The 12914-nt window shown below is 32.9% G+C and overlaps 1 protein-coding gene across 3 annotated transcripts in view; it reads right to left on the bottom strand.

The window, feature by feature from the left end:
* Positions 1-12914, bottom strand: part of LOC139519171 (uncharacterized) — a 41779-nt gene that overhangs the window by 19512 nt on the left and 9353 nt on the right. The window contains exon 2 of one of the 3 annotated variants that reach the window (XM_071311029.1): positions 6474-6489. The exons of the other annotated variants lie outside the window; for them this stretch is intronic. The gene's annotated coding sequence lies outside the window, so the exon portion shown is untranslated. The remainder of the gene's footprint in view (positions 1-6473; positions 6490-12914) is intronic. 3 annotated transcript variants of the gene reach the window in all.

Below are 12914 nucleotides of genomic sequence, written 5' to 3'. Positions count from 1 at the left end.
TAGTTAATCTCAAACTATTTTTTTATTTTGGACCTCTAAGACCATATGATGGACCAATTTGAAAACGGGACTTAAAAATAAAACAATATATATATATACTCTGTTAGATAAGGCATATCAAAGAACCCCGATAATTACATTTTTGATGATATCAAAGAAAAATCATTGCTGACTCAAATGGGGCGAGAAACACAAATCTAAATATACTGTTAGATTCAGCATATTAAAGAACCCACATAATTCAAAACTTCAAATTCTAAACACCATTATAATTGGTCACGCAATTAGCCATTAATACAAAGTATTAAGAAAGATTTGTTTTTGCCGATCTTTTTTATCCCGTGATTACGTCACCAGTGTCTGAGCAGAAAGTTGATGAACCAGGGGCATGTCAAAGAACGGTTCGTCCTTTTCCTACAAAAAAAAGACCGGTATGTACCAATACCTTGTTGATACATATTCCGTATTAACTTCACAAATAATACACGATGGTCTTGAAGTATAGATTCTTTTATTTGTTTATATGAACATTACTTTACTGTTTCACGTCATTGTCTAATTGTTCTATGTTAAATGTTGTATTCTTTTTTTTCATTTTTGCTAATAGCATTGTCTATATGCCGTTTTGTGTTTTTTGGAACATATGACGTTGCTCTGTACTGATACATCCCTTCATTTTGTTATTGTGTTATGGTAAATTTTGCATTCTTGTCTTGATTTTTGGTAATATGCTATGTCTGTTTGATTTTTTATGCATCTTTGTTGCATATTTGTTTGTGTTTATAGTGATTGAGATTATAACACAATATTGAATGCTGTACCCTTATTTTTGACATTTTTACCTTTTATGTCTGTTTGTTTTGTCCACACATCGTTGTCAATAAAATGGAATTAGATGCGACTGTCATACAAGTGATAGGTTTAGCTAGCTATAAAATCTGGTTTTATCGTTCATTTTGCTCATAAGAAATGGCCTGTACTAAGTCGAGATTATGACAGTTGTTTTCCATTCGTTCAATGTGTTTGAGCTTTTGATTTTGCCATTTGATTAGGGACTTTCCTTTTCAATTTTACCCGGAGTGCGGTATTTTTGTCATTTTACTTTTTTTTGACAAATATTGTTGATGGGGTGATTAAAAGTAAGTTGATAACCAATATCAGGCCCTATAGATACTAAAAGATTTTTAGCTGACTGTATATTCAAATCTGGCTCCTTTGCAAATTTTTTATTTCTAACTGCAATTGCTTGGAATTTATCAGGATTTGCGTTCATGCAATTAATTTAATACCAATTAAGAATTGAATGCTCTTTTTTGTAAATTTATTGGGGTGTAAAAGCGTTGACCGAAGTACATTTTGTATGAAGCGCGGAAGTGCTTCATTCTAAAAATGTGCTCACGGTCAACGCTTTTACAACCCTATAAAGATACAAGAAAAAGCATTAAATACTTATAATTACATTTTTACCTATAGGAACATGAAAACACGCCTTTTATCAAGTTTTTATTTCATTTACCTGTGCATTTTATTGTGGGACCTCGTGTCATCATAAATGAAAAGTTGCATTGTGTAATGCAATTGATGAAGGAATATCACGAGCTTGCTAGTTAGCCAACCATAATAACGTATTATAATGAAACATACATCTAATGTAATTTTTCAATTATAACATTACTTTATTTTCCATGTACATGTTGTATTACATAGTAAATTTTCAAAACTACCATCGGTATACGAGAGAGTAATATCGTTATATATAAATCATATAGTGTTCCATGTTCAATAAAATTAAATATGTCATTTACAGAAAATATTAAATGATAAAGGTCCTAAGAATGAACCTTGGGGTCAAGCTTTCTAGAAATCAGGTCAGTTTTGTTGCCTACGATCTGTAAGCTAATTTAAATACGTTGCTGTATGTGATGTCCTCTGATGTCGTTAATGAAAGCATTGTTATTCTGGGATTTAAATGTTGTTATGTACTATTATAATATTTTTTTTATGCATTTCAATCCTAGCAAAATTCCAACATAGTGAAACCAAAATTTTGCGGTCCTCCGCAAAGCATGCAGTATTGAGGAATTATATCATAGACCGATATATAAGGTCGGAATACTAGGCCAGTCCCGGTCAGCTGGTCCCGGTTATTTTTGACAGTGGTGGATCTAGGGGGAGGGTCCAGGGATTGGAACCCCCCTTTTTTTGGACGATCAATGCTTTTGAATTGGAAAATATAGTTGGAACACCCCGCTTTTTGTCCTGGGTTGGGAACCCCCTTTTAAAATGGCTGGATCCGCCCCAATTGATCAATTTTCGTTTTCATGAAAAGGCGGAAAACAGCAAATTATTGAAGTGTCTATTATAATAACACTTGCTCTGATTCAATTATTTTAGTTTTAACGCTGATGTTTCTTTTTTTAATGAACTCGGTTGACATATTGATAGATACAACAGAAAATTGCAAATCAACAAAATAACAATTCAGCAAAATAAGTAATAGAAAAATATCATAAAAATAGAAAACATTGGCCCCGAGGTCTTAAATTATAGGACTTAGTCTAGTGTTCCGGAAATCATGGAATAGTGATACGAGAAAAATTATCAAATGATTTTCGTGCTCATTATTTGATAAGGTAAACAAATCTTCAAAATGAAAATGTTAGGTGTGTTTGTCAAGTATTAAGTCTGTTAGAAAATTGGCATGTTCAAATTTGTTTTGGTGAAAATAAAAAGTATTTAACTATAATTATCAAAATTTTGCAGTGGAAAAATAAATCGCATACTCGAGAATAAACTCCTAAAAATACTTGGAAATAAAGATATTTTAAGTATAAAAGAGATTTATGACAGAAACAAACTGTTGTAAACCGCCAAACAGATAGCTTGAAATGAACCCGCCCCGATGCCTTTAAAGCATACTATACGATTTTACCTGTTTTTGAAAGCTGTACGATGGCATGCAGTTGTTTACATCGCTATCATTTGTTTACAGTTAATCATTAAGTCATTGGCAAAACATTTTCAAAAATAAATCTCCACGACATCATTTAATTCAAGTGAATTCAAAATATGGTACGAACGGACCCAATGGGCGACCGTGTAAGATGAGAATGCGTTTCGGGAGCGAAGCGGCACCAAATACCGTCGAGGTCATACGTTTGACTTTGTCAGTATTTATATATTCTTTTTTTGTAATGTTATGCTTAAATCATGTATCATATTTCTCTCCTTGTAGACTTTTATGCGAAAAATGAAGAAAGCACTCTGAATTTCTGCCCGTTCGTATTTCCTGTTTTGAAGAACGTTTTGCATCGCTTGTTTACATCGTCAAGGGTGCTTTCAGGTATTTCACATCCAATTTTTTATGGAAATATTCTTTATAAAGCACAAAGGTGTCAGTATTCACCTCAAAAACTAACAAAACCTTTGAATAGACTTATTAAGAAGGGATATAGTTACGATACTGTTGTCAGGTCATTAAAGATTGCATATTTTGGCGTTAATATTGATTCACTTATAGGGTCTTTGCATCGGAACTAAACACATTTATTCAAAAACCAGTTGTTGGCATGACACGGGTTATGTTCTTCTCATATATGTTATGATGGTATGATACTAAACCCCTAACGGGAAGGATTGTGCCTGATGTTCATATGATGAAATCATAATCTTTCAGTCAGTTTAATTGAAGTCTAGAGCGGCATGTCAGTTAAATGCTAGTAGTCTGTTGTTATTTATGTATTATTGTCATTTTGTTTATTTTCTTTGGTTACATCTTCTGACATCAGACTCGGACTTCTCTTGAACTGAGTTTTAATGTACGTATTGTTATGCGTTTACTTTTCTACATTGGCTAGAGGTATAGGGGGAGGGTTGAGATCTCACAAACATGTTTAACCCCGCCGCATTTTTGCGCCTGTCCCAAGTCAGGAGCCTCTGGCCTTTGTTAGTCTTGTATTATTTTAATTTTAGTTTCTTGTGTACAATTTGGAAATTAAGATGGCGTTCATTATCACTGAACTAGTATATATTTGTTTAGGGGCCAGTTGAAGGACGCCTCCGGGTGCGGAAATTTCTCGCTACATTGAAGACCTGTTGGTGACCTTCTGCTGTTGCTTTTTTCTATGGTCGGGTTGTTGTCTCTTTGGCACATTCCCCATTTCCATTCTCAATTTTATTTCATACACGCCCGCGTTCCAAGGTCGTCAAAGCTATTTTTTGAGAAGACCCCTTAAAGCGACCGTTTCCAAGGCACTCGTCGTAAGAAACATGCATTACAATATGCGCACTGTTAAAGGGCCGAGCCATAAACTTCCGAAGCAAGGTTGTCGGCTCTCCGAACTTTCCCGAAGTCCTGCGTTTGATTGCCGAGTTTATGAGCTTCGGTCCTTGATTGGAAGTTGCCGAGCCACCTTAAGCTTATAACTCAAATGCAAAAATAATAATTGAAAACTAACAAGTTGCATACGAAATTAAATGTGCTTGAATTATATTTTCTATTAATCATACATATTACATGTAACAACATTAATGGCACTAATGTGTATATGTTACAGTGAGTTTGTATAATCAGGGATTATGTAGAATCCCTGATTTTTCAGGGAATATGTAGAATCACTAAAATCATTAGTAATTATATATAATCCCTGAAAATGACCAGTGATTTTACATAATCACTGAACATTTTAATAATTATTCTACAAATTCCCTAATATATTTTTCAGGGATTATGAATAATTTAAGGATCCTTTGTTTGATAAAAAAGAATAATACATATAGACTAATCATCATTTTTTACTTTCATAGTTTAGTTTAAACATATTTTATTTGCTGAATTAAAGCAAAATGGATTAGACACAAGTATATAAATCATACTTTCATATTCCTTCTAGATGAAATATGCTTTTAAACTCAGAGGATGATCCTAAAGATACAACCAACTGAAGGTTTAGAGATAAAGTTGAAGACTTTCAAAATTAATATTATCAAGATTCACTTTAAAGCGATAACTTTACATGTATTGTTTGTTTATTAAAAGCCAGAGTCCAATGGATATTCATGTTCTATTTGTAAATCCACAGAGCACGTTATTTGTGGTACATGGAAAACAAATGGTAAAGACGATTATGGAACATCTTGGTTTTTGGTTTTGTTTTGTTTTGTTTTTGTTCAAATGAACAAGAAATTTAAACAGAGAGAACTTACGCATCTAAATGTATTGAAAAACTAAGGATTGACAATAAGAACAAAAGTTTAGAGGAAACTGGCATTTGTTGTAATATTCTCTTAGCATGATTCCACAGGGTAAAAAAGGAAAGGGATACCAAAAAACTTAATGATAATTGTTCACCAAAAGTCTGAAAAAGGATATCGCCTGGCCAAAAAACATGGTTTCTTGCTCGAACCAGTTCGGTGTTGCTAATTCCTTTTTTGGGGGTACCTACAAATGTTTTTACTGAACTTTATTTCTCTTAAGCGGGTCATAAAATCTGTTTCGATATGTGAATGAAAATGGTTTCTAAAATGTGGATATTGTGGTAATAACAGATGTGAGGCATTTATTTTAATATATTGTGCTTAACATTTAAATATATTGTGCGGCTGCCTAACATTTAAAAAAAATAGGGTTATCATTTTGATATTTTGTGCTTAACATTTTACAGTTTATGTTTATACAGTGTAATGCTGTTTTATTATGATCATTTATAGCATAAATTATTTGACTTTTATTCATTTTCTTTATAAATTAAAACTATTTCTTCATTTCAGCTATTATGTATAATCCCTGACTTTTTTTCTAGTGATTATACATAATCCCTGAAAATTTAAGTGATTATATATAATCCCTTAACTGGCCAGTGATTCTACATAATCCCTGAAAATTTCAGGGATTCTACATAATCACTGATTATACAAATTCACTGTCACATATACACCAGATGCGTATTTTGACAATTAATGGCTCATCAGTGATGCTTGAGGCGGAAAAATTTAAATATCCGAAATCTAATTATAAAAAAGAAGATGTGGTATGATTGACAATGAGAGAAGTCTACACAAGAGACCAAAATGACACAGAAATTAACAACTATATTAGGTCACCGTATTTAAACTATTCAAGTAAGGTGTAAGTGGTGTATCATTTATGAGGGTTGACAGGAACATAGGAATGAGGGACCGGGAAGACGGGTCAGTGGAAGAGGGTAGCGGAAGTTAGGAGTGGGAACTAGGGGAAAAGTTGGAGTAAAATATGGATATGCTGGAATATAGATTTTGGTCGATTTTTGTCAGGTAGTTAGGGATAGGGAAGTGGGAGTAGGGGGATTGAGAGTAAGGAAGTTATGGTGCTTAAGCGGGAGTCAGGAGCCAATGCCTACCCCCTCATTTTTATATCTCATATATTCTTACCTTTCAGTACATTTGTTTTGCAATACAAATTCTAAATACTTGATTTCAATATAAATTCAACTTACCTATGACGTCATGATTCTGAAGAAGAAGAAGAATGAAAGAGATGAACCAGAATGACGACTGTTGACACAAAATCATCTTATGTTAGAAATTTCACTTTCCCTAGAAAAACATCCATATTTCCTAATCATCTTATGAAAATTAACCGTTTTCTCATGTTTTCTATATAAATTTTAACTTTATGTCATAGTGTCGGCCATTGTTTTAATCTACCTAGCAATAGTATTGTCACGGATGCATAAACAATAATTTTACCAAGACAAAGTCTAAAACTTTTAAAGACTAAGCCGATTTAATTTGGTGCAGAAAGTACAATTTAAAGTGTTTGCCAGTGGATGTATCTACAGTTTCTTTGTATCTCAAAGATTAAATAAAATCAGCTTGTTCAGTGTCCGTACTTTACTCTAACTTTTACGCAATTAAGTTGTATCATACACTGTTTTTATCCAAAGCCGTGTAGCAGTTCACTGTCAAAAAAATTGTCTTACACGGGAGAAAAAACTATGGCAAACTTATACAAAAGAAGGAACCAATCACAGCGGATATGATTGTAAGACTATTTGACCTGTATTCTGATAACTCTAACGTGTCCAACTGTATGTTACTGTGTATGTTATTATTGGCTTATGCTGGATTTATTTTAGATTCAAACTCTCGCATATAGAAATGAGAGATACCAGTGTTGTTCATAGTAGAAAGTCAGATATTAATAGACAAGGTAGTAGAGTTGTGATTGCAATCACGAACATGTCGGCTTGTCCTGTTTAATTTTTAAAACATTATTGTGACGTGGCACGGCTTAAGATTCATCAGAGTACATTTTTCGTTTTTTACATGTCCGAAAGAGATACTTTAGTATTGAATACATCGAATAAGCCTTTATTTTATACTAGATACAGAGAAATTCTAAAAACCTTGGCATTTAAAATGCATTCTTTCGCCTTTTTTCTCGACTGGATGCTGCAAACCTACATCCTATAGAATTTTTGTGTTTTGTGTCAACGAACTTTCAAATTGTATAGAAAGTAAATGATTTATGTTCGGTTGAATCCGTGAAAAAGAACATAAACAAATTTCTTTTCGTAACAAGGCATGATAAGTAACATTACGCGTAGTAATTTGCACTTGTGGATTAATCCGTGCATACTAAGCGGGAATATAAATCATTTGACGGTTCGCATTCACAGTCAGGATTCTACTTCGTCAAAATTATCTCCCCATTACGCCAGTTAATTTTCACAATCGTAGAAATGGACGCCATTGTAGGGATGACGCGCTGCCAATTTTGCTCTTGCAAACCGATAAATTAATCCGCATAGCACCATTGCGATCCTGATATGTCAGTTGTATTTTAAAAGATATATATATCTACTAGCTAATGAGCATCAGTTAATGATTTTGTCTGCATTGATTCAACTTAAAACTATTGTCTAATCGGTTGTCAGGTGGAATTTTTGAAACTTCATAAACATTTAAAAAAATTCTAATTAAATATTTCATGGAAGGGCAGACTAGATTTTTCTTAGTTGTTGAAGACTATAAATCTTAGTTATCACACAGTTTTTTTTTCTCGAAGATATGCATGTTCATCATCCAACTTGAAAGACTGTCGTCAAGTACTTTTAGTAAAAATATAGCTATTCGAACACACCTACTCTGTTTTTATGATTCATTAGATAGGTATGTAACTTGACCCATATATTTCATCTTTTTGTACTGTGATTTTTTTATGTTATAAAGTCAACCTGTAGCTTAAATATATAAAAAATGATAGAATTGGAAGCGAGATAATGTATCAAATATTCTTGCTTTGTACGTTTTTCAAGAAAAAAATATTCAAACTCAAACACGCCCTAACATAAAAAGATGCACTTTATTTTCTCTTTTCGATACAATTGTTACCCATTTTTTAGACTTTTTTCTTGAGTCACATAATGGAAGGGCAGACACAAAATTACTGAACTAATAGATTAATATGTTATCCGTCCGTGGTAATTTTTTCAAAAAAATCGGAGGTTATGCATTTTCTACATCCAACTTGATAGATACCCATGTCGTCGACTTAAAATCTAATTGTTCTGCTTAACTATGTAATAGATAAATTGAAACCTTATGCAAATGGTGTTTTTAAAATATAACACTTCGTAATTGAGAAGAAAATTGTCATTTTATTTCTATCTATTAACTTTTAATGTTTATGTTACTATAGTAAACATTACAGTAAGCATTTGTCGCCTTCTCTAACAAAGAGCTTCGATTCTTTTGTTCTATTTCAACTGGGTTTCCGACTGTAGAGGGACAGTCAAACACATAAATCGAAAAAAAAACTGGCAACGACATGGCAAAACATGAAAAGACAAACAAACAAAAGTACTCATGACACAACATAGAAAACTAAACAATAAGCAACACGAACCCCACCAAAAACTGGGGTGCTCACAAGTGCTCCGGAAGGGTAAGCATTTAAAGCCATATACACATGTTGGTTGAACTTATTTCTGCTACTTGCATTCCTTTTTTTATGTTTTTTTTACCTTTAAGATTTACTGCAAAATCCCACAATTCAACACAATACTTATGCACAAATTTCAAAATAGATTTCAAATTAAGAGCCTTCCTTTTTTGAAGAACAAAAGTAGCTAACTTCGAGCAAATATCGATGTACGTAGTATGAGAAAATTGATCAATATAATAAAATCAATCAAGAGTTGTCTCCCATAGGCCTAGGTTTATAAATTAATTTTGAAATTTAATTTCGCCAGATTTCAGTTGCTTCCAAAGACTTAATGTTTTGTCAATGTCATTGTTTATAATTATTTTACTTTGTTTATATATATTTGTATACATGTTTTTTTTTAAATGTTCTTTAGTTCAAATCATTTTACTCACTCTAATCATAACTGTTTTTATTTTGGAATTCATTTGCTTGTATAGCTTAAATTTTGGCAGTCAGGATTATACTTTGTCAAAATTATCTCCCCATTACGCCAGTTAGTTTTCACAATCGTAGGAATGGAAGTCATTGTAGGGATGACGCGCTGCCAATTTTGCTCTTTGAAACCGATAAATTTATCCACATAGCACCATTACGATCCTTATATGTGACCAGCCACGACATATCCATGCCCATGGAGGTAGAACGTCATTGTTAGAAAAACGCCGTTAACTATATGTGACTAGCCACTTCCAGGCTTAGGAGGGTACATTGTCTAAAATTTGCTTTTTGTATATTTATCTAGAATATTTCGAAACAAAACTCTCTGTCATGTTATTATGCCATATTTGTTGGAAATATAGCAATGAATCGAGTCATTTCGAATACCGGTATGAAAATAAGACTGTTCTATGACGACTTTTATTTATTGAAGGCACAAATTTATAAAATACAAAATTATTGTATTTATTGGCTCTTAGTAATGTTCAATAGCGTATTTGAATAAAATTTCAAAGACTTAAATTTACTACAATACAAATGTATTTATCAAAGTTAAACAGAGAGTTCGATACATGAAAGTTGTTATCATCAGCTGGTGACATTGTGGTTGTTTATGATAATAAAAGTTGAGAATGTAGTTGTAAACAGTTTGTCAAGTGTTTGGGTTAGGTTTTGTTAATATAAGTGAATTAGAATTAGTTTTTGGCAATCGAAGTCATTGCAGTACAAAGTGGGACAGGCTTTTTTATGTTCTCTATATCAAACATGGAAGCTTCTCCTGATAGAGATGCATCAGATACTGAAGAACAGAAACCAAGGCAAAATTCCGATCAAAGAGAAACGGACAAGTCATTAGCCGACTCGAGTGCGTTTGCGGCCATGGATTTGTTTAAGACTTATTTAGACAATAAACTTCATTCACTCAAAAGGGAATTAAAAGAGGATACAGCCAATACAACCGATGAGGTGGTGAAGAAAATAAAAACAGAACATTCATATGAGTTCAAGTACAATGGAAATAAGGCTCAATTCGATTTTAACAGTGAGATAGATTCTGAAATCAAGAAGATAAAACGGGTTGCAGAACATGATGATTACAAAAGATTAAGGACATTTGTTATACCATAAGGGATAAGATCCATCAGAGGAATAAGTGCATTAAAATTGCTGACAAATCACCCGCAGGTTGGGATACCGCTAAGGAGTACCTTTCGGATGAACTTGCCTCCGATTCGGAAGACGAGAAAAAGATAAGATATGCCGAGAACAGAGCGTTACGTGCAAAGAAGTTCCGTAAACAGAAAACATCAAAGAAACCTAGAAACAGTGCTACACTTAAGTCAACTGAGCCGCCACGTATTGCACCTGTTGCAACGGCCACTTCAGCTGATGTCGGTGGTAATTTTTGTGCCCAAAGGAGCAACTATGGACATAGTGCAACATATTTCTGTTTCAGCTGTCAGGAGCATGGACATTGGAGGAGAAATTGTCCCAAAATTATCAAAGCTGCCCATGGTCAGCAATGAAACAGATATAAATGATAAGTATTATTTAGATTCTCAACTGTTTTGTTTAGATAATGAAGACAGTAATTTAACTTTAGACTCCAAACTTTATGAATATGAGAACAAAAGTTTTAAAAACAAATGTAGTGTAAAAGGTACACTTAAAAGTCATATTTCATATTGGAAAAGTATTGGTGCTAGTGAATTTGTTTTTAAGATATTCTTGAAAATGGATATTTCATTCCTTTCATTTCTACTCCTCCCAGAACAGTTCATAATCAAAGAGCAGAATGCTCTGAGGGATACGATTACCGTTGTTTCATTGACACATGTATACATGTAGCTGGATAATATTATTTTCAAAACTTATTCAACTGCACACTTAAAATTGTTACAAAATAGCAAATCGCGGATAAAAGCGTATGAACAATGTAATCAGATCTAGGTTTTATTTTTTTTTGTACTATCATTTTCCAGTTTACTTTCCACAGCAGTCACTGACACTCAGACTGAGAGAAGGTATTTTACTTCGTATCTTATCACCTATTTTCCTACGTTAATTCTAGGAGGAACCCCATTCCTAACTCTTTAAATATTTAATTTCCTTTTGGTCAGTGATCATGACTCCTTTCCGTTCACATTTATCGGTTTAAAATGCGATCGTTTTTAATATAATACGACGTTTATTGACAGAACGAGCTAATAGTCGACGTGTTATTTTGAATCAGAATTCACGGAAGTTACTTCCGGAAGGGAGACAACTCGAAACGATAATATGGAAGCCTCCATTTCGCCTGAAGGGGTGTTCTACGATGAGGATTACATTGATTATAATTTAAAAGGTGCATATGATTTAAAATTATGCAACAACAATAACCTTCAATAGCAGACATACATAGAAAAGATCCCATGAGTTATAAATTAATTAATTGAGTGGAGAATCCAGAGCAACCATTCAATCTAAAACCCCTTTTTTTCAGTAAAGTTTAAGTGATTCGCAATTTGTTTTTAATTCATTATCAAAGGCTGGTTTTGTAGAGAATCTAGAGAAATCAACATGGACTCCATGCCAAGAATTAATTTGGTTAGATTTAAAATGGAATTCAAAAGATTATTCCATTCAAATTCCAGAAGATAGGATTTAGGATTTAATAAGTTTTATTGAGAAAGTCAGTAATAAACTTCCTTGGGTAACAGCTCGGAATTTAGCTAGAATTGCAGGTCGTATTATTTCTATGTCACCAGTTTTAGGAAATGTCACTCGTATTTTGACTAGACAATTATATAAATTAATAGAATCACGGTCAACATGGGATACTTTTAGAATGACAGATCAAGTAATAATAGGCGAATTGATGTTTTGGAGAAAAAATGTACATTCTCTCAATTTTAAATATTTGTCTGAATGTAAAATTCCTTCTGTTATAATGTACTCGGATGCAAGTAATTTTGCTGCTGCAGCATATTCTTGTCATTTAGATAACACTGTTTTTCACAAAATGTGGACAGATATGGAGAAGAAACAAAGCTTCACTTGGAGAGAGTTGAAAGCTATCGAATCTTGTTTAGATACGTTAAAAACAAAATTGGAATCTAAGATTGTTAAATGGTTTACAGACAATCAAAATTGTGTACGAATAATACAGTGCGGTAGTAGAAAACAAGAATTACATTCATTGGCAATGTCTATATTTTCTATATGTTTGCATAGATCAATAAGTATAGATATTCAGTGGATACCTAGAAATTTAAACACGGAAGCTGATACAATTAGTAAAATATTTGATTTTATTTTCGGTCCACATTCTTGTGATAGGTTTGCAGATAGCAATAACAGAAAAACTGAGAAATTTAATTCAAAATATTTTACTTCTGGCACTTCAGGTGTGGATGCTTTTGCTTTCAATTGGAAATAAGAAAACAATAGGTTAGTTCCGCCAATAAATTTGGTAAATAGGGTACTGAAATATTGTGTTATTTGCAAAGCTATTGGAACTTTGATT

Source organism: Mytilus edulis, chromosome 4 (assembly GCF_963676685.1).
Source record: "Mytilus edulis chromosome 4, xbMytEdul2.2, whole genome shotgun sequence".
NCBI lineage: Eukaryota > Metazoa > Mollusca > Bivalvia > Mytilida > Mytilidae > Mytilus > Mytilus edulis.
The sequence above is the reverse complement of the archived record's forward strand: the minus strand, read 5'-3'. Positions and strand labels throughout refer to the sequence as shown.